Genomic DNA, 18,891 nt, shown 5'->3' with positions numbered 1-18,891 from the left:
TCCCATATAGTAGAGGTTGAAATCTTTCTGTTGACGCCAAAAGATCTCTGTTTAGGCCTTTCGTTATTATGTTATGATTTTTTATAGCTTAGGTAGTCCACTAATGGCATCGGCACCCTACACAAATTCAATTTCACTGATTTAAAATGCTACTTACAATCTAGATTACATAAATGGCAGCATTTTCACGGTTTTCCGTCGTGAATAGTATTTGGTTTCACCAGACCTGCAGGTAAGTATAATAAATGTTTTCGTTCAATTTCTCACATTACTTTTTTTCCTTTTTAGTTACTACTCACGGGTTCTTATCAACTTCTGACCAACTAGTTCTAACAATGGAGCACTATTTCACACTTCAAAATTACGTAATATATTTTACTGTGCAAACAAACTGCAACTTTACTTTATTTGCGATAGCGAAATTCATCATTTATTATCTTATGCTTTTTGTTTATTTTTATCGTCCACCGCATAGACAAATAGTTTAACCATCTCTCTCCTTCGCTCACTACTACAACTATGCGAATTGTCATTCTGGGTTTATGCTCACGACTAGATCTGTTCACAGGTTAGGCCTGTTCAAGTGGCATTGCAACACCTACAGTTCTCTGCGGACAAATCTAATTAATATTTTATCACACTGTGATATAATAACGTCTTCGAAAATTATTTGTCACAATTTTCTAGGGGCCGCGAAATGTTTGCAGAAATTTCAAAAGGTTGAAAATCACTGTGTTAATGTAAGAGAAAAACCCAAGCTGCCCTTCTACGCCTACGGACCGCGGGACAAATATGCGTAGGACGGCAGCAAGTTTTTAAACCTTTTAGCATGAAAATCATTGGAATTATGCGTAATAAACATTTTTTTGGTTTTTACACAAACATGTTCAAAAGACTTCCACTTATAAACAAGACAAGCCAAAATAAACATGGCTTAGCTTTTCATTTGACTTTACACAAAAAAAGGTTTGGAAGTTGTGGTTGTCGTAGATTTTATGTAAATTAATTTGAACTTAGAAAACCATAGTTAAATTTGATTTTCATGGCATACCAGAAGATCCTTTGATTCGCTTTTACGCTGTCCCTTCATCATCGAGTTTTTGATGTGTACGCTGTCATCTCGTTTTTTGAACTTCTATTATTATTGTTCTTGTATTTTTCAAACAATTTTTGCATGGTTTGTCATTTTGAATTTCGGCGTAAACCCTTATGCTTAATAAATATAATTTTATGACACATAGCTTTCTGTTCATGCGATTACTTACAAAAAAAACCTTTGAATAGTTCGACGTTTTGTATGTCGACGTATTTCCTCAATCATCTATCTTAAAATATCTTTTCATCGCGAGAAGAAAAAAGAAAAAAATATGCAAAAATTGATTTAATAAAAAGTTGTATTTTCTTCCCTTATCAATGGATCGCATCACCGACCAAAGGTGACTCCCAAATCTTTTTCCTTCCTCACTAATATACACCCTTCCCGTGGTGATTGTGGATATGCAGAGGTATTTTAGGTCTCTGGAAGCAACAATCATTACACCTTAACATTCTTTCCCCATCCCAACTGACTGTAAGTACTTGGCCGGCGCCGTTATTTATTAATAATATGAGACCTAAAATTGCACTTCGAGAGTATGCGAAAACTCCCATCTCATATTCATTTGGATCAAAATGCAATTCTTACCAGTTCCGATCGATCACGGAGTACCAACCATTGATATGTACAGTCAGTCTATGCTATGCTTTATATGTACGCTGGGCTTCCATAATTGAATTCCTGTTGAATAAGAAAAACTAAACTAAACTAAAACTAAAATCAGGTCAATGTTCGATTTATAGGCAATCAGTTTTGTACAGCTTTTTTTGGATTTTTAGCTTTGAGTTTAATAAAAATATTCATTAGGTCAATTGTTTCAAAACTATTAGAGAAGACAATATATCATCGCCAGAAAGCGTACCACATAATATAAGGAAGTGTATTTTGCTCAATAACTTATGGTAGCCTGCCTATTTCGAGAATTTTATAGTGTTCGTTGATTTTAACTAGTGTATGGTTCTATTGTTGTTTTGAAAATTGATTCAAAAAAGCGAAGCTCAGCATAATTAAAATTAAATCAAATTTAAATTTAAATTTACACGTAGAAGTAAGGGTCTTCTCAGTTGTTTTTAGAAGAAGAAATTTTTAGTGTAACCAAAAATGTTGACTCTATCCCAAACATGTGCACTGGTTTTTTACAACCAATGTAATGCCGAAAAAGCTATACGTCGTCGATAGCAATTTTGATTGACAGACATTTTTGTTCAATAATAGGTTTAAGTAAAAAAAGTTTTTGGTGTAATTCAAAATTTTGCCTTCTGCTCAAACTTATGCACTATTTCTATACAATCAAATTTATGTCACAGACCTTCGTATCATTGCTTTGAAGCTTTATATAGCGAAAAGAAGTTAAAACGAATAAGTTTTTTCATTGTAATTTATGTAGATGAAATTTTATGTGTAACCATTTATTTTCCTGTTTCGGCAACTTTCTACAAACGAAAGAAAACAATAGGGTTTTTCGTATTTTAATAAAATATGTTTTGAATGTAATCCAACATTTTTATTTTTGCTCAAACAAGTACACTGCAGTCTAACAAACTAGATCAGTGATGCTCAGGCTCATTTTTCTATCGCCTGTATTTCTGATAGACGATACTTATCCGAATAGATCAGTGTATTATTCATGATAACTTTAGGGGTAGTATAACCTCCTGACGAAAAATTGTATGAAGTTTGTCACATTCTGGAGATCTGGGAAACGAGTGCGGCCCGTGGGCCGCACTATGGGCACCACGGAACTAGATCATAACGAAATCGCCATCGCTTTATAGTTTGATTTAAAGACAAACAGATTGAATCAAAAACTTGTGTGTGGTTATTTAATTGAAATAATTTTGAGTGTAAAATCGATTTTTTATTTCAACTTATAAATGTTCTCTCGATTGCTGTAATCATATAAATGTCGAGAAACTACGTGTCATCGCTCTGCTCATAGACAAACAGTTAAGAAAAAAGGAGATTTTGAGGCCATTATAGTGACATGAGTTTTAAGTGTAATCGAAAGTTTATATTTTTACTCAACCATTTTTGATATATTGAGGCAATTTATTGTCAAAAATTGTAAGAAAAAAAAATCAATGACGAAGGAAGTTTTAAGCTAGGACGCTCTTATCAAAAGTCGAAAGTGATCAAAATGTTTAATTTGTTTCTTCTTCTTCTTCTTTTTGGCATTAACGTCCTCACTGGGACACAGCCTGCTTCTCAGCTTAGTCTTCTTGTGAACACTTCCACAGCTATAAACTAAGAGATTTCTTTGCCAAAGTTGCCATTTTCGCATTCGTATATCGTGTGGCAGCTACGATTATACTCTATGCCCAGGGAAGTCAAGTAAATTTCCATTACGAAAAGATCCTGAACCGACCGGGAATCGAACCCAGACACCTTCAGCATGGCTTTGCTTAGTAGCCGCGGACTCTAACCACTCGGCTAAGGAAGGCCCCAGTTAAACATGTTTCTAAACATTTTGTCGAAGATTCCGTACATCTAGCATGCATATTTACAGTAGAAAACAGCGACCTATCAAAATTTGCTTCATTAGGGATACTCAAAGTATTGCTTTGCAGTACATGAGTTATTTTACTTATTATTCGTAACTTTCTGGATCTAAAAAAATCTAAAATAATAACATTTATTATATTTGTTTTTAATTATGAAACGTGGTTTTACGGCTAACCAGCCGAGTGGAAGTTTAACAACTACCGAAAAGCTAAACATTACATATAATTTGCAATTGGATTAGATGGACAAATTGATGTGAAGATTTGCGAAAAAGTTACACGTCTTCTCAGTGAGAATCGAACTCACGACTCCCCGATCTCTAGTTGGGGCGCGTTAACCACTACGCCATGAGAGGACTCATGAACACAGAAGTTAACCTGAATTCGATTTCAGCTCAATAATCACGTGGTTCTTTTTCGCAAAGTGCACCTCTTTCGGAAGAATTAGATGCCCATCCAAACACAACGCTTTCTATATATATCCAATGCCTAGCCCGAGAGCGCATTGTTTTTAGGTATAGGAATAGCACACTACACTAGCCAGCAACTGCGCTGGCTGAGGTATCTATTGTGTGGGCTTCCAATGGGTCGCGACGTTCTCAAACGACCGGTTACGGAACATGAGTCCGTTGCTCGATAAATATTTGTTTTTAATTATGAAACGTGGTTTTACGGCTAACCAGCCGAGTGGAAGTTTAACAACTACCGAAAAGCTAAACATTACATATAATTTGCAATTGGATTAGATGGACAAATTGATGTGAAGATTTGCGAAAAAGTTACACGTCTTCTCAGTGAGAATCGAACTCACGACTCCCCGATCTCTAGTTGGGGCGCGTTAACCACTACGCCATGAGAGGACTCATGAACACAGAAGTTAACCTGAATTCGATTTCAGCTCAATAATCACGTGGTTCTTTTTCGCAAAGTGCACCTCTTTCGGAAGAATTAGATGCCCATCCAAACACAACGCTTTCTATATATATCCAATGCCTAGCCCGAGAGCGCATTGTTTTTAGGTATAGGAATAGCACACTACACTAGCCAGCAACTGCGCTGGCTGAGGTATCTATTGTGTGGGCTTCCAATGGGTCGCGACGTTCTCAAACGACCGGTTACGGAACATGAGTCCGTTGCTCGATAAATATTTGTTTTTAATTATGAAACGTGGTTTTACGGCTAACCAGCCGAGTGGAAGTTTAACAACTACCGAAAAGCTAAACATTACATATAATTTGCAATTGGATTAGATGGACAAATTGATGTGAAGATTTGCGAAAAAGTTACACGTCTTCTCAGTGAGAATCGAACTCACGACTCCCCGATCTCTAGTTGGGGCGCGTTAACCACTACGCCATGAGAGGACTCATGAACACAGAAGTTAACCTGAATTCGATTTCAGCTCAATAATCACGTGGTTCTTTTTCGCAAAGTGCACCTCTTTCGGAAGAATTAGATGCCCATCCAAACACAACGCTTTCTATATATATCCAATGCCTAGCCCGAGAGCGCATTGTTTTTAGGTATAGGAATAGCACACTACACTAGCCAGCAACTGCGCTGGCTGAGGTATCTATTGTGTGGGCTTCCAATGGGTCGCGACGTTCTCAAACGACCGGTTACGGAACATGAGTCCGTTGCTCGATAAACTAGAGATCGGGGAGTCGTGAGTTCGATTCTCACTGAGAAGACGTGTAACTTTTTCGCAAATCTTCACATCAATTTGTCCATCTAATCCAATTGCAAATTATATGTAATGTTTAGCTTTTCGGTAGTTGTTAAACTTCCACTCGGCTGGTTAGCCGTAAAACCACGTTTCATAATTAAAAACAAATATTTATCGAGCAACGGACTCATGTTCCGTAACCGGTCGTTTGAGAACGTCGCGACCCATTGGAAGCCCACACAATAGATACCTCAGCCAGCGCAGTTGCTGGCTAGTGTAGTGTGCTATTCCTATACCTAAAAACAATGCGCTCTCGGGCTAGGCATTGGATATATATAGAAAGCGTTGTGTTTGGATGGGCATCTAATTCTTCCGAAAGAGGTGCACTTTGCGAAAAAGAACCACGTGATTATTGAGCTGAAATCGAATTCAGGTTAACTTCTGTGTTCATGAGTCCTCTCATGGCGTAGTGGTTAACGCGCCCCAACTAGAGATCGGGGAGTCGTGAGTTCGATTCTCACTGAGAAGACGTGTAACTTTTTCGCAAATCTTCACATCAATTTGTCCATCTAATCCAATTGCAAATTATATGTAATGTTTAGCTTTTCGGTAGTTGTTAAACTTCCACTCGGCTGGTTAGCCGTAAAACCACGTTTCATAATTAAAAACAAATATTTATCGAGCAACGGACTCATGTTCCGTAACCGGTCGTTTGAGAACGTCGCGACCCATTGGAAGCCCACACAATAGATACCTCAGCCAGCGCAGTTGCTGGCTAGTGTAGTGTGCTATTCCTATACCTAAAAACAATGCGCTCTCGGGCTAGGCATTGGATATATATAGAAAGCGTTGTGTTTGGATGGGCATCTAATTCTTCCGAAAGAGGTGCACTTTGCGAAAAAGAACCACGTGATTATTGAGCTGAAATCGAATTCAGGTTAACTTCTGTGTTCATGAGTCCTCTCATGGCGTAGTGGTTAACGCGCCCCAACTAGAGATCGGGGAGTCGTGAGTTCGATTCTCACTGAGAAGACGTGTAACTTTTTCGCAAATCTTCACATCAATTTGTCCATCTAATCCAATTGCAAATTATATGTAATGTTTAGCTTTTCGGTAGTTGTTAAACTTCCACTCGGCTGGTTAGCCGTAAAACCACGTTTCATAATTAAAAACAAATATTTATCGAGCAACGGACTCATGTTCCGTAACCGGTCGTTTGAGAACGTCGCGACCCATTGGAAGCCCACACAATAGATACCTCAGCCAGCGCAGTTGCTGGCTAGTGTAGTGTGCTATTCCTATACCTAAAAACAATGCGCTCTCGGGCTAGGCATTGGATATATATAGAAAGCGTTGTGTTTGGATGGGCATCTAATTCTTCCGAAAGAGGTGCACTTTGCGAAAAAGAACCACGTGATTATTGAGCTGAAATCGAATTCAGGTTAACTTCTGTGTTCATGAGTCCTCTCATGGCGTAGTGGTTAACGCGCCCCAACTAGAGATCGGGGAGTCGTGAGTTCGATTCTCACTGAGAAGACGTGTAACTTTTTCGCAAATCTTCACATCAATTTGTCCATCTAATCCAATTGCAAATTATATGTAATGTTTAGCTTTTCGGTAACATTTATTATGTTATATTATATTTATTGACAAGATTCTCATGCAGTTTCAGTTACCGAAAAGAATGTTTTGGTTAAATTTCTCTAGAGGAAATTTTACCCTCCCTAGGAACATTTTTTCTAACCTTACAAAACTTGAGTTTGGAAACGTTAAAATCGTAGTCCACTTGAGGAAGAATGTAGAATGTAATTAATAAGCTTACAGTAGGCGCAGCCGATAAGGCACTGCGAAAAGAAATGATTATGACCGGATCGAGTTAAACTTTGTGAAAGATGCCTAGAAGGTGACGCTTGGTGAAACTGGTTGTCGGATGAAGCAAAAACAGTAGCAGTATGGACGGTAGGAAGCTACCCTTTCCTTTCCTTTATGCCATTTATAGAAGATTTCAAAAAGTTTGGACAACGTTTCCACATATCGTAATCCAGGGTAACATTCATCAAATATTTGGATTTTTCTTGATAGTTTCATGTGAAAATGCAAATGCTGCAAGTTTTATATTTTAAAGCATGTAATTGCACCTATACATATGTTTATATGTTTTCTGTATGTTTTAGGCCTGTGAATCAATCGTCACCGAACACGCAGCAACAACGACATTGTCATCTCCTATTCTTGTTCCAACAATTTTAATTCGCAACATCAGTTTATCACAACTTGAACAGAATATGACAATGATCGATCACCATGTGCGCAGCGATTTTCTGGGTTTCGCATTGCAATTTTCGAGAACTTTCTCCGTTTTGGTAAACTTTGACACATTATCGATCAGCATCCTTCAAACAAATTTGGTTTTGTGTTTAAAATAACTGATGAATCGCGAGTTGAAAAGGTTGTTACAATGTTGCGCTCTGTGATTGTCATGACAATTTTGCTTTTGATTATATCCTTATCCGCAACAGTTGAGACAAACGGTTGTGAGCAAGCTTGCTTTGTTGTTTGTTTTTCATCTGTTTAGATGACAATTTGATTCACTGTAGGCATGATTTAAAAAATGTTTCAAGCGATTTTTTGGTTTAGCTGTTTGGGTTGGTTGAAATAGTCGAATTTTGCATTTTCAACTGCCGAAAACTCACAAACTAGGCGTGTTATGATATTTTTGAAAACAGCAATGCATTCAGCAACCCTTAGTAAAGTAAATAACGGTATTTTGGTGCTTGAGACAAAAACGTGATCCGCAGTGTAATTGTTTCATGAAAATACAATACACATAACACAATAGACTGAATTCGTTCTTCTCATTTCGCCACAGAACATTCTTCCTAGAACAGCATCTAAACTATATTTATCGAGTATTTTACTGTATATTACATATTTACACACCGTTTACTTCCTAGAACGATCTGATGGTTTCATCGAGAAACTCTCTAGCTGGAAACGGCCCTGAACTCAAGACCGGTGAAAGGAATGAAAGAAAATGGAATCCTCGAAATACCTCGTGGCTGTAGTCTAAAACTCGGCAATTTGCACTTGGCATTCTTGATAGCTGTTTTCAGATTTATATATAGCGGTGGAGCACACAAAAATCACCTTAACACATGAGAATGTAATGGCATACTCGAGGGGATGCCTTCGGCGAAACTTACCTTTTCGTTACGTGGCCAGTAATTTGCACGGTGGATGTGACTGGAGGTCCTTTTCCTTTGAAGCAGACCGTTCAATTTTATTTTATTGGTACATTCTTGAATGCTTTGGCGTCTTTTCGCGGCCAACGACCTGCGACGATATCTGAGGACACCTTTTGTCTCTACTTCTGGCGGGTATCCCGGGTATTCTTGCACTGCAGTAACGTTAAGGGAAATTTCTGCGATCACGGCGTCGAGCACAGGACGTTAAACGGAAACATTTATTTACAACAAGAGGAACGTCGACCCATTCCTACGACTTCGGTGATGACGACGATGGCGACGACGACAATTTAGCAATTACGGTACAGCCTTTTATAGTACATTCCTTTTCGAGTCGCACCTTAAGCGTTTCCTCTCACCTTCTTTACGAAACGGAAGAGGTAAAGCCGTTAAATTTCTAGCACTTTTATTTTTATTCCTCGAAATTGAGCCCGGCGTAGATCGTGAAACCCCCTTTTTCTGGAAGCACTCAGTAGATGGGGGGTAATGCTCTGATATCACTGCGATGTCCCTCACTTTCTCACTTGGGCTTCGGCCGTTCGCCCAACTGGCGCTGAGTTTGCATAGAAATTGTAATGGCCGGAAACGTAGGTTTTCCCCGTCGGGAATAACCAATGCAATGCTGATGGCTATTTGGTGGTGCTGTCGTGGGATTGGAACGGTTTCATTTCACCGGATGATGGCAGGGATTCGTTGCCCGTGTTATTGTTTTATTGCATTCAATCTGGTTGATTTGATGGCTTGTTGACAAATTCGCTTTTTACGGTCTGGGGCTTTGGATTATTTGTCACAATTTTTTTACTCTTTCGCTTGTGCAATTTTTTCTAACGATCTGACGGAATGGATTTGTAGTTTTTTTCTGCTCTACCTCAGTTGAGTGCGCACAGGGGTTTTGGATTTGTATTTGTTCTATTTACAGTTGCTTTGAGTTTATTTTAATTAAAATGGTACTGGCCGCGCTGTGTGTTTTGTGGAGCAGAAGATAATGTAACATGAGTTAACATACGCGTCACTTGTATCGTGAGTAATGATCGATAATGTCGCACTTTAGTGAGAGCCTGGAAAGAGAAACAGTTACAAAACATTAGATTGAAAAAGGAGTTGGAGTTTGCATTATTGAACTAATTAACCCCTCTGAGAGCAGTATAATTTTTCCAAGTAAATTATTAAAATCATCAAAACTTTTTTTGTTCTTCATTTTTTTTTGCACCGTTCTTAACAAGCTCTTATAAATCTTGTATTTTTATAGTCTGCGTCGAATTTGGTCACAGGGCATCGTAGTCATTACCCACGTGAAGAGCGGCTATTATGCAATATGACTGAACATAGCAGGATCATGTATATTGTTGGGTTCCCGGAAAGCAGCTTCCAACGGAAGGCTGATCAGACGATTGACCAACTATGATTTGTCGAGTCTAGTACACGAAACTGAAGACGGCCTTATAGTTGAGGTCGAAATATGCGTATCTGTCAAAGGATCCAAACTCTAGTAAAATTAAATGGTTTAGTACTAAATTCGGTTTCTAATTTATTCAATGATTTTGAGGATGAAGGATAAAGTTTCCTATCATGATTGTAGTTGTTTTATTTCTATTCAGTCTTGCAACTGAGATAGGCTGACCATAAGCCAACCAGAGAAAAACGGGACAAATAAAAAACAATACGGGACAATTTTAAAAGGCACAGATTATGCGATTGTGCTACTTTTCATCGAATTCCAGTTCCCCGAATGGCCCGTTTCTCCGAAACCATTTCCGCGAATGACCTGTTCCCTTGTAAAGTAATACAGCTCGATATGTAATGCAATAATAGTCTTTACCCGAGCAGGCGAAAAAAGCTAAGTAATAGCAAATTTTGATATGGACATACAAATTTTATATTAACTTGAAAGATATAAGAGATTAAAGATCCGTAAATAATATCTAAAATTTACTCCTGGAATACTATTAGCATATCATATTTAGCTTTTCTAAAATCTCATCAATATCAGCGAGCTATTCCTTAGATCTTCCAACATCAAATTTAGCTATGGCTCATAAGTTCCAGGAATAAAATTTTGATATTATCTTCAGATCTTTATCTATTATGTCAAACAATATCTCGATTTATGGTCAGAACTTTGCTTCTGCTCGGGTAGTGAGACAGTGTTGAATTAGAAAGATCGATAAGCTACCAAAGAAGGAGATATTTGATCATTTCGGGGAAACGGGGTTTTCGGGAAACTAGCATTCTGAGAACTGGCGTTGGGAGAACGACATTCGGGAAACCGCCATTCCAGGGAAAGTAGCAGAACCAGATTATGCAATCCCAATCGACATGGCTGTATAATTCAATAAAAATCACTTAAGAACCTTGAAACTCATTCTTTGATTTCCAAAAAGCAGCGTTTTTAAAGAATTTCCTAAAAAACATCGTTACACTTTTCAATTTTTCAAATTCAAACGAAAATGTGTCTAACATTTCATTACTTTATTTAAATATCCACTTTTTAAACAGTAAATCCAATCAATTGCGTATCAGAAGTAAACACATAGTTGTTCTTTTTCATTTTAGGCATTATATGAATAATTATCTTATGAAGATCCGTATTTTGGAAATCCACCAAAATTTGGCATAAATATGAGTAAAGAAACGTAGCATGCACGGATCAAGTTTAACTCTGTTTGAGAAACTAATAATTGCTTGGAAAATAGATGAGTAAGACAATAAACTCTGAAATATATCTTAAAACTGTTTGTTATGTTGTTATTTTAATTTTTTTACTGGTGTTGAAAATTATTTGCCAATTCTCCATTTCCTAAAATACGGGACAATTCGAGCATTTCCCGTAAAACGACGGGACAGTCCGTCGAAGGGATGAAAACGGTACTGTCCCGTTAAATACGGTACGTATGGTCAGCCTAAACTGAGATTGCACCAAAGTCGCTAATAAAGAGGCAACTACTACCAAGTTTCGTTCAGTTTTGAAAAAAAGACGGAAAGATACATTGATAATAGATCACTGAAAGTGCAATTTTTTTTCGGTGTCAAGCATCCATTTATAAGAAGCTTTTAGGAGAACTTATCCCAGATAAAAGCAAAAAGATTAACGAATTCTGGATTGAAGTAGATTGTGCAGTCGCGGTTTAGTATTCTTGCTAATATTTTATAGTCACACTTTAAGAGAGAACGGAACCCTTTTACGCTTTTGTCATTGGCGTAAATACGGGGGGCTTGGGGGGTGCTTAGACCTTCCTGGAAAAGTTCAAGCCCCCCCTAGAAAATTATTAAATTTTAACTCTCATGCTAGATATACACATTACTTAAGGGATCAAGCGGATCAAATAAACATTACTTAAGGGATCAATGATCAATACGATGATTCCATCATGAAAGAATTACTGAAGGGAGTTACCTTGATGAGTGTAATTGACTACGTTCGTGAACTCAATGCAGATTACACGCCACACTTCAAAAAAAAAAATCTTTGGGCAATCCATCGAAACCAGGAGACTTTCCCGATCAAATGCCCTAAATTGCAGCTAACACTCCATTTTGAGTAATCGGTCTCATGAGGTTTTTATTCGCGTCGCTCAGGTCGGGGATTGTCTTGGCTGGTAAGAAGGCTTCAGATTAGTCTTTTTTATGATTCATACAAATTCTCTAAGAAACTTTTGATAGTACCCTATTTTGTCAGCTCCAGTTTTTGTCTGCCCCTGATTTTATCTACACCCGATTTTATCACCCTCTTTGACCCGATTTTGTCTACCCCATTTAGCATTTTTTCCCGATTTTGTCAACTTAAAATTGATATTTATTTTCATCAGAGTACGCACGTCTATACTAGCAATATTGAGTGCATAAATTCAATTGTTACCTTGGCCAGGCCTATACAATCATCTAAGGACCGAAATTTTGAAATTTGAAATTTTTAACAATTATCCAAGAAACTGATCAACATTACCTTGGATTACAGTACATAGAAAATTGAAGTGAAAAACAATGTTTATATTACAAAATCATAAGACTAAGTCTAGGGACTTGAAACTTGAAACCAGTCGAAATTTTTTTTCCCCAATTTTAGTTCTTTTCCGATTTTGTCAACTTTAAATGCAGCATGTTGCTGACAAAATCGGGACACTACTGTATCCTTGATTTGCGCTTGATTTTGAATTGCACTGCCATCTTTTAACTGCAGAGATGAAATGGTAGTTTTCGATCTATTTTCTTGTACTTCTGCAACATGGAAAAGCGTTGTTGATTCACCAACTATAGATGTTTGGTTGATTTTTCTAAAGTTTCTAGAAAAGTTGCGCTGATGCTTATGCATTTATGCTTCGAAATGATTGATCATTCTAATTACAAACATCAGGATTACCAAAATAGTTGTCGTAAGCATTCTTCAATAGACGACGGTACCATTCCATAGTGTCACGAAAGTCACGAAATATAATTTTTTGTTCCGTAAAAATGCCCTGGAATACACAGATACAATACGATGACAACCACATTAAAAGCATTCATTTATGCGCTTCAACCGCATCACACATTAGCAGTTATGCTGTCGAGTGCGAGCCCAGCGGCGTGCGTAGTACTTCATAGTACACCGCGATAGGATTGTCCTCAACATCTCCCCTCTTAATATAGGTGGTAGGGGTCGAACCTGATTGGCGTTCTTCGAGTCTGTGAAGATCGCCTAGGGAGATCTACCACCGGTTCAACTTCGATTGCGGATTCAAATTCGGGTGATGTTGATGTCGTTGATGATGAAGAGGTGGACGGGACAGCCGGAACCTCGAGTCGTGGCGTAGACGATGCACGGGCCGGTGTGGATCCTAGCAAGTTAGGCTCGGGACTGGAGACAGGCGCTAACACAGGTGACGATAACGAACAAGAATTTAATCGGAATAAGGTAACAATCTTAATAGTCATAAATTTTCAAAACAGTAGGAGCATTACCAAAATAATTGAATTGATATTATGGCATAATTGACTGATGTCATACAATCACTACACTTATTAGCATATAACAATTATTCATAAAGTTCCTTCAAGCACAATCGAATTGAACACGCAAACAAATTCAGTAATTTAAATTGAGTCCTTGTAGCTTAATCTAGCCCAGCAAATCAACAGTGAAAACTAATAACTTTATTAGTTCTCGTGCAATCTGGCCCGGACCAAACTGTGCACGCAAAAGTTTAATTCTTTTTTTCCTGACATATGATCTAACACACCATGCATGTGGTGCCCATCGTTGCTCGGTTCCACCCACGCAGCCCCGGACAATTGCCAAACAACTATTATCAACAAGCATAATGCCGAAAACACGCCAACGAAATGTGATTAATCATTTCTACATGAGAAGACGCGAAAAAAAAACTTCGGGCCAGAAAGGCCATCAACAAACAACCACAGGACCTCATATCCCGCCCCCGATTCAGAGCCATAGTTGGGGCAGCTAAGTTCACAAGCATGTAAAGAGTCAATGGTTTGAACATTTTTAGCAACACTAGAATTGTAAGCATTTAAAAATATGTTTACCGTAAAATCGAGTAAAAAAATATATCACGAAATATATGTGAATTTAGCACAGAATTTAAAACATTTTAAGATAAAATGGAGTAATAAGCATAGAATAATAATAAAAACCAATGAATGATTGAAGTATTCAGAAATTCGAAAATCGCAAATGAAAAAAATAAACACTAATAAATAACAAAATTGGCCCAATTTCCTAGGAATATTTCTTGGAAGTTCTTGGAAAATACCGTGCGGGACCAAAATCCGTACACCTAAGAAATGAATCTAAATCCGTACACTTCATACAAAACGCCTACTATTTGTATGAAGTGTTCAGATTTTGAGCCTGTATGGATTTCGTCTCCCACTGTATGTTATTCTGAAATGCAGATTTTCGATTTTTTGATTGCTATTTTTGCGATTTATAATCAACTGTTGCTTGTTAAAAATTGTTTCATTGACTGTTTTTGGATGAAATATTGATAGTTATCCTTTTCCAAGATCATGATAATATTTTTCCCCTCATAGTTAGGTAAGTCAGTGGAGAAAAAAGGTGGACAGATAAACCAAAATTCCATCCGCGTCAAAACTGAGGGAGGCCAACAAGGAACTGAAAAAGATTCCCGCCAAACAAACGAATAAGTGAACACAAGCTGCGTGTTGTAGGAAACTTACACACACACATACCATAGACCAGACTAATCGGTGATGAGAGCCCGCTGAGTTTCCTTTCTTTTTCTCGCCTTACAGCGGTGAATTTCCTTCCGTTAACTTTAGGTGATAATAAATTATCCGAGCCAAATTGCGTGACCGGATTTTTCGATTATTAACATAGGTGGGCGTAGGTACTGGAAAATGAGGAATATTGTCATAGAAGGGTTGTTCTGTTAATTATGGATGTATAAGAAATGATGTGATTATTATATTTTGTGATGATCATTTTTTTTTTCTTTCGGGCGTTACGTCCCAAAAGGGTAAGAATCTACTTATACACTTTGAGTACTCGTGAGCATTCCCGAGTATGTATTTTATTACCTATTAGAAAAATCAAAAACACATCCTCTTTACCATTCAAAGAACACGCACTTTTATTGAAAATATTAAAAAAAATCGTTGTACGTATTAGAGGATGGTTATCGATTTACAATTTAATTAATAAATCTCAAGCCAATATGTAATGCTGAAACAATAGTTGAACTTTGCTTCAATCAGATGTAGCATTTTTTTTAGATAAGAAATCAGAGGCAGACATGTTATGTTGTTGTTGCTTGTAGATAATCATTACTGATATATACGAAGTTATGAATATGGTTGTTGGCACGATAAATGCTGGACATGGCGTACCATAGGTACCTCGCGTATTTTCAGGAATAAAATAGACCCTTTTTATGGTCCTCTTGTCCAGCAACACTTATCCCTACCTCCTCGTGGTACTGGCCGGGGTACGAGCAACCTAAGGGAAGATTGGGTAATCCCGGTGGGAACTTCAATCGTATGCCTCTGACCTGGAGGAGGTGGGAGGATGGGGTGATCTGCAAATCTAGAGCGTTTAAACATTGGGGGGAAATGGTCCATCGGAAATCTAGCAGGTATCAGGCCCTGCAAGCCAACCGTAAAAATACATCAGCATAGGAACGTCAACGAGAGAATACGGACCAGAACAATCGGCAAAGACCATATCGACGGAAATGGATTAACGATTGAAAACTCGGTACGTGGAACTGCAAATCTCTCAACTTCATCAGAAGTACTCGCATACTCTGCGATGTATTGAAGGTGTGCGGTTCCCACACTTCAGAAACACTGATGATGGCAAGAACGCATTTTATGCGCAGCAAGAACGCGAGTACGACCGCTGCATAAGCCACTACGTCAAGATCAAGAGATTTGAACGCTCAGGTTGGACTGGTGAGGGAGTTCAGACCGACGATTGGATGGTTCAGCGCCCACCGACTAACGAACGAGAGCGGCCGACGACTGAATATGGCCATTCGTAGCACCTATTTCAAGCATAGTCTTCCGTATCGGTACACCTGGAGATCACCTCAGCAGACAGAACCGCACACTTAGAATATTATGCCGAAGCTCGGCTTTAGGAAACCGAGATCCGCACAGCCGACTGATCGGCAATGATCTCGGTTTAATTACTTTAACTGATAAACTCGGTTTACGAGGAGGCATTTTTTCTGAATGGGATGAGCTAAACTGACATATCAGCATACATTGAAGACAAACAAAATTGATGTTACCGAGAACTTTATTAGATGTATTTGTTATTTATTCCCATCGTGAGAGTCTAAGCTAAGTTTGAGTGTGGGCATACGTATTTGAGATTTCATTCTACATTATATTAAACCATAATGGACTCATTTATTGGAACGAAAACATTGTATTTCATCGTTTGAAACTCATACAAATATACTGGTTTAAAATCTGCAAAGGATCCGTTTTAGATATCAATTTGAAAACATGACGGTTATGGAAATTGACATGCCATCGGAAATCCTTCTACGTAGTCCACAATTGTTTTGCGGCAGATGAAAATTAATAGTGGCATTTGAAGACCGTATTTGAAGAGAAAATTGTACATTAATCTTACTTTCTGAGGCTATTATGCAGCCCCACCTGCCTCAATATTTCCAGTTTTAAACTTATTTCCAAACTTTTTTCAATGTTTTTACGCTTTTAACTCGTAAATTTCTGTAGACAAACTACCGATGAGCTTTCTTGTTTACAACCGAAATCAATATGGCGGATGGTAAAAGACAATGCTCAGAATCTCGGTAAAGCTCAATGGGGAACCGATATGTCGGCATTTCAGAAAACTGAGTTTCGTGAAAACCTTGTTAACGATGATGCTCGGCATCCTATATTGCTGAATTACGGGTTAAAAATAGAAATATCCGATAATTCAGTTTTAGCAATTACCGAAACTCGGTTACAAATAATTTTCAACTGATTTCTCAAAATGTGAAAATTATGTGAATGCCGAATGAGCTCAGCAATTACAAATGCCAAGCTCGCGAATAGTTTTGAAGTGTGCGCAAATTGACCACGTTTTTATCGATGGAAGGCACTTCTCCAGCATAACCGACGTCAGAATCTATCGTGGCGCCAACATTTGCTCCGACCACTAGCCAATGATGGTGAAATTACGCTCAAAAATATCCGCCATCAACGATGTACGGTACCGACGCCCGTCTCGGTACAATCTAGCGCGACTAGAACAAGCAAGATGTCACCAATGCGTACGCGCAGCATCTTGAAGTAGCGTTGCCGGTTGATGACTAGTTCGTCGGGGCTCCTCTTGAGGACTGTTGGACGACAGTTGAAGCAGCCATTAACAATGCTGCCGAAAGCATTGTCGGATATATTGCTGTTTGCATTTGAGATGCAAATCTTGGCTAAACGTCCTCCAAACGCGGTAACACAAAACAATCAAAGGACACCTAGCAACGATTATATAAATCACCGCCGCCCTAGCAAGAAAAATCTATCTTTGACATCGCATTTCTTGTAAAATATCTTACCGCGTTTGGTGTTCCCGCATTTTATATTTGCATTTCAAACGCACACAGCAATACTGACTGGAGTTCAAGAAACGATTGGTTCGACGAAGAGTGCCATGCGGTTTTGGAGAAGAAGAATGTTGCGCGGGCTGCAATGCTGCAGCATGGTACGCGGAAAAACATGGAACAATACATATTGAAGCGATAACATCAAACCCGCCTACTCCGGGACAAAAAGCACCGCATGGAAGAGGTGGAATGCCAAATGATGGCGCTGCTGAACCGTTCTCAAGAAACGCGGAGGTTCTACCGGAAGCTCAACGCATCCCGCAAAGACTTCGTACAGCAAGCAGAAATGTGCTTGACGGGCGGACGCGAAGTTATCGAAAAGTGGAAGTAGCACTATGATGAACATCTGAATGACGGAGTGAACACAGGCACAGAAGAACAAGGCCGCTGATAAGGATGGTACACGCTATGTCTGAACCAGACGATTATAAAAATCGAATGTACATCAGATTTTATCTCGCTTGAGTTTAATATTTGGGTTATATTTTCATTATCTGAAAGTTTTAAAATATTCCATCGGTGAAATTTTGATTTTTTCCACTTTTTATCCATTTTTTATACTAAATTCCATGAAAATCACGTTTTCGACGTATTTCAGCCCATACAAAATGTATGGAAAACAAAATTCACCGATAGATTATTTTAAAATCTTCCGATTACGAAAATATAGTCCAAATACTGATCTCTAGTGAGACAAAATCCGATGTACATTCGATTTTTATAATCATCTGGTTCAGACATAGCGTGTGGTGTCTTAGCCGAACTCATCAAGATAGGTCCTGAAAGGCTGGCCGCTGGAACAGTTACCGGAGGAGTGGGAGCAAGACGTTGTACGCCTGATTTGGAAAAAGGCGACAAACTGGAATGTGAAAATTATCGTGCAATCACTATCCTAAGTGCCGCCCACAAAGTGCCATCCCAAATTATCTTTTGTCGCCTATCACCTAGAGCATACGAGTTCGTGGGAAGTTATCACGCAGATTTTATCGACGGCTGCTCGACAACAAATAGGATCTTTTTCGTACGGCCAATCCTCAAGAAATTACGTGAGTACCTCAACAGTACTGACCGTGTAGAGCTATGAAAGATCATGGACGAGAACAGCTTTCCCAGGAAGCTCACAAGATTGATTAGAGCCACGATGGACGGTGTGCAAAACTGCGTGAAGCTAGCGACCCATTAACAGAAAAAGATACCGTACATGCAGAAAGAAAGAAATCCGAACAACTTGCCCCAGTGCAGTCCCATTGAGGATTTTTTGGCTCCCTCAGTGCCCTAGTGTACAAAACTAATTGACGGGCCA

General features: G+C 38.6%; 1 protein-coding gene across 2 annotated transcripts in view; it reads right to left on the bottom strand.

The window, feature by feature from the left end:
• The window catches only part of LOC5569646 (zwei Ig domain protein zig-8), a 761,269-nt gene that overhangs the window by 541,752 nt on the left and 200,626 nt on the right, over window positions 1-18,891 (bottom strand). For both annotated transcript variants that reach the window (XM_001658620.2, XM_021854888.1), the window contains exon 2: window positions 8,467-9,566. The gene's annotated coding sequence lies outside the window, so the exon portion shown is untranslated. The remainder of the gene's footprint in view (window positions 1-8,466; window positions 9,567-18,891) is intronic.

The sequence above is a fragment of the Aedes aegypti genome, chromosome 3 (assembly GCF_002204515.2).
Source record: "Aedes aegypti strain LVP_AGWG chromosome 3, AaegL5.0 Primary Assembly, whole genome shotgun sequence".
Classification (NCBI taxonomy): Eukaryota; Metazoa; Arthropoda; class Insecta; order Diptera; family Culicidae; genus Aedes; species Aedes aegypti.
The sequence above is the reverse complement of the archived record's forward strand: the minus strand, read 5'-3'. Positions and strand labels throughout refer to the sequence as shown.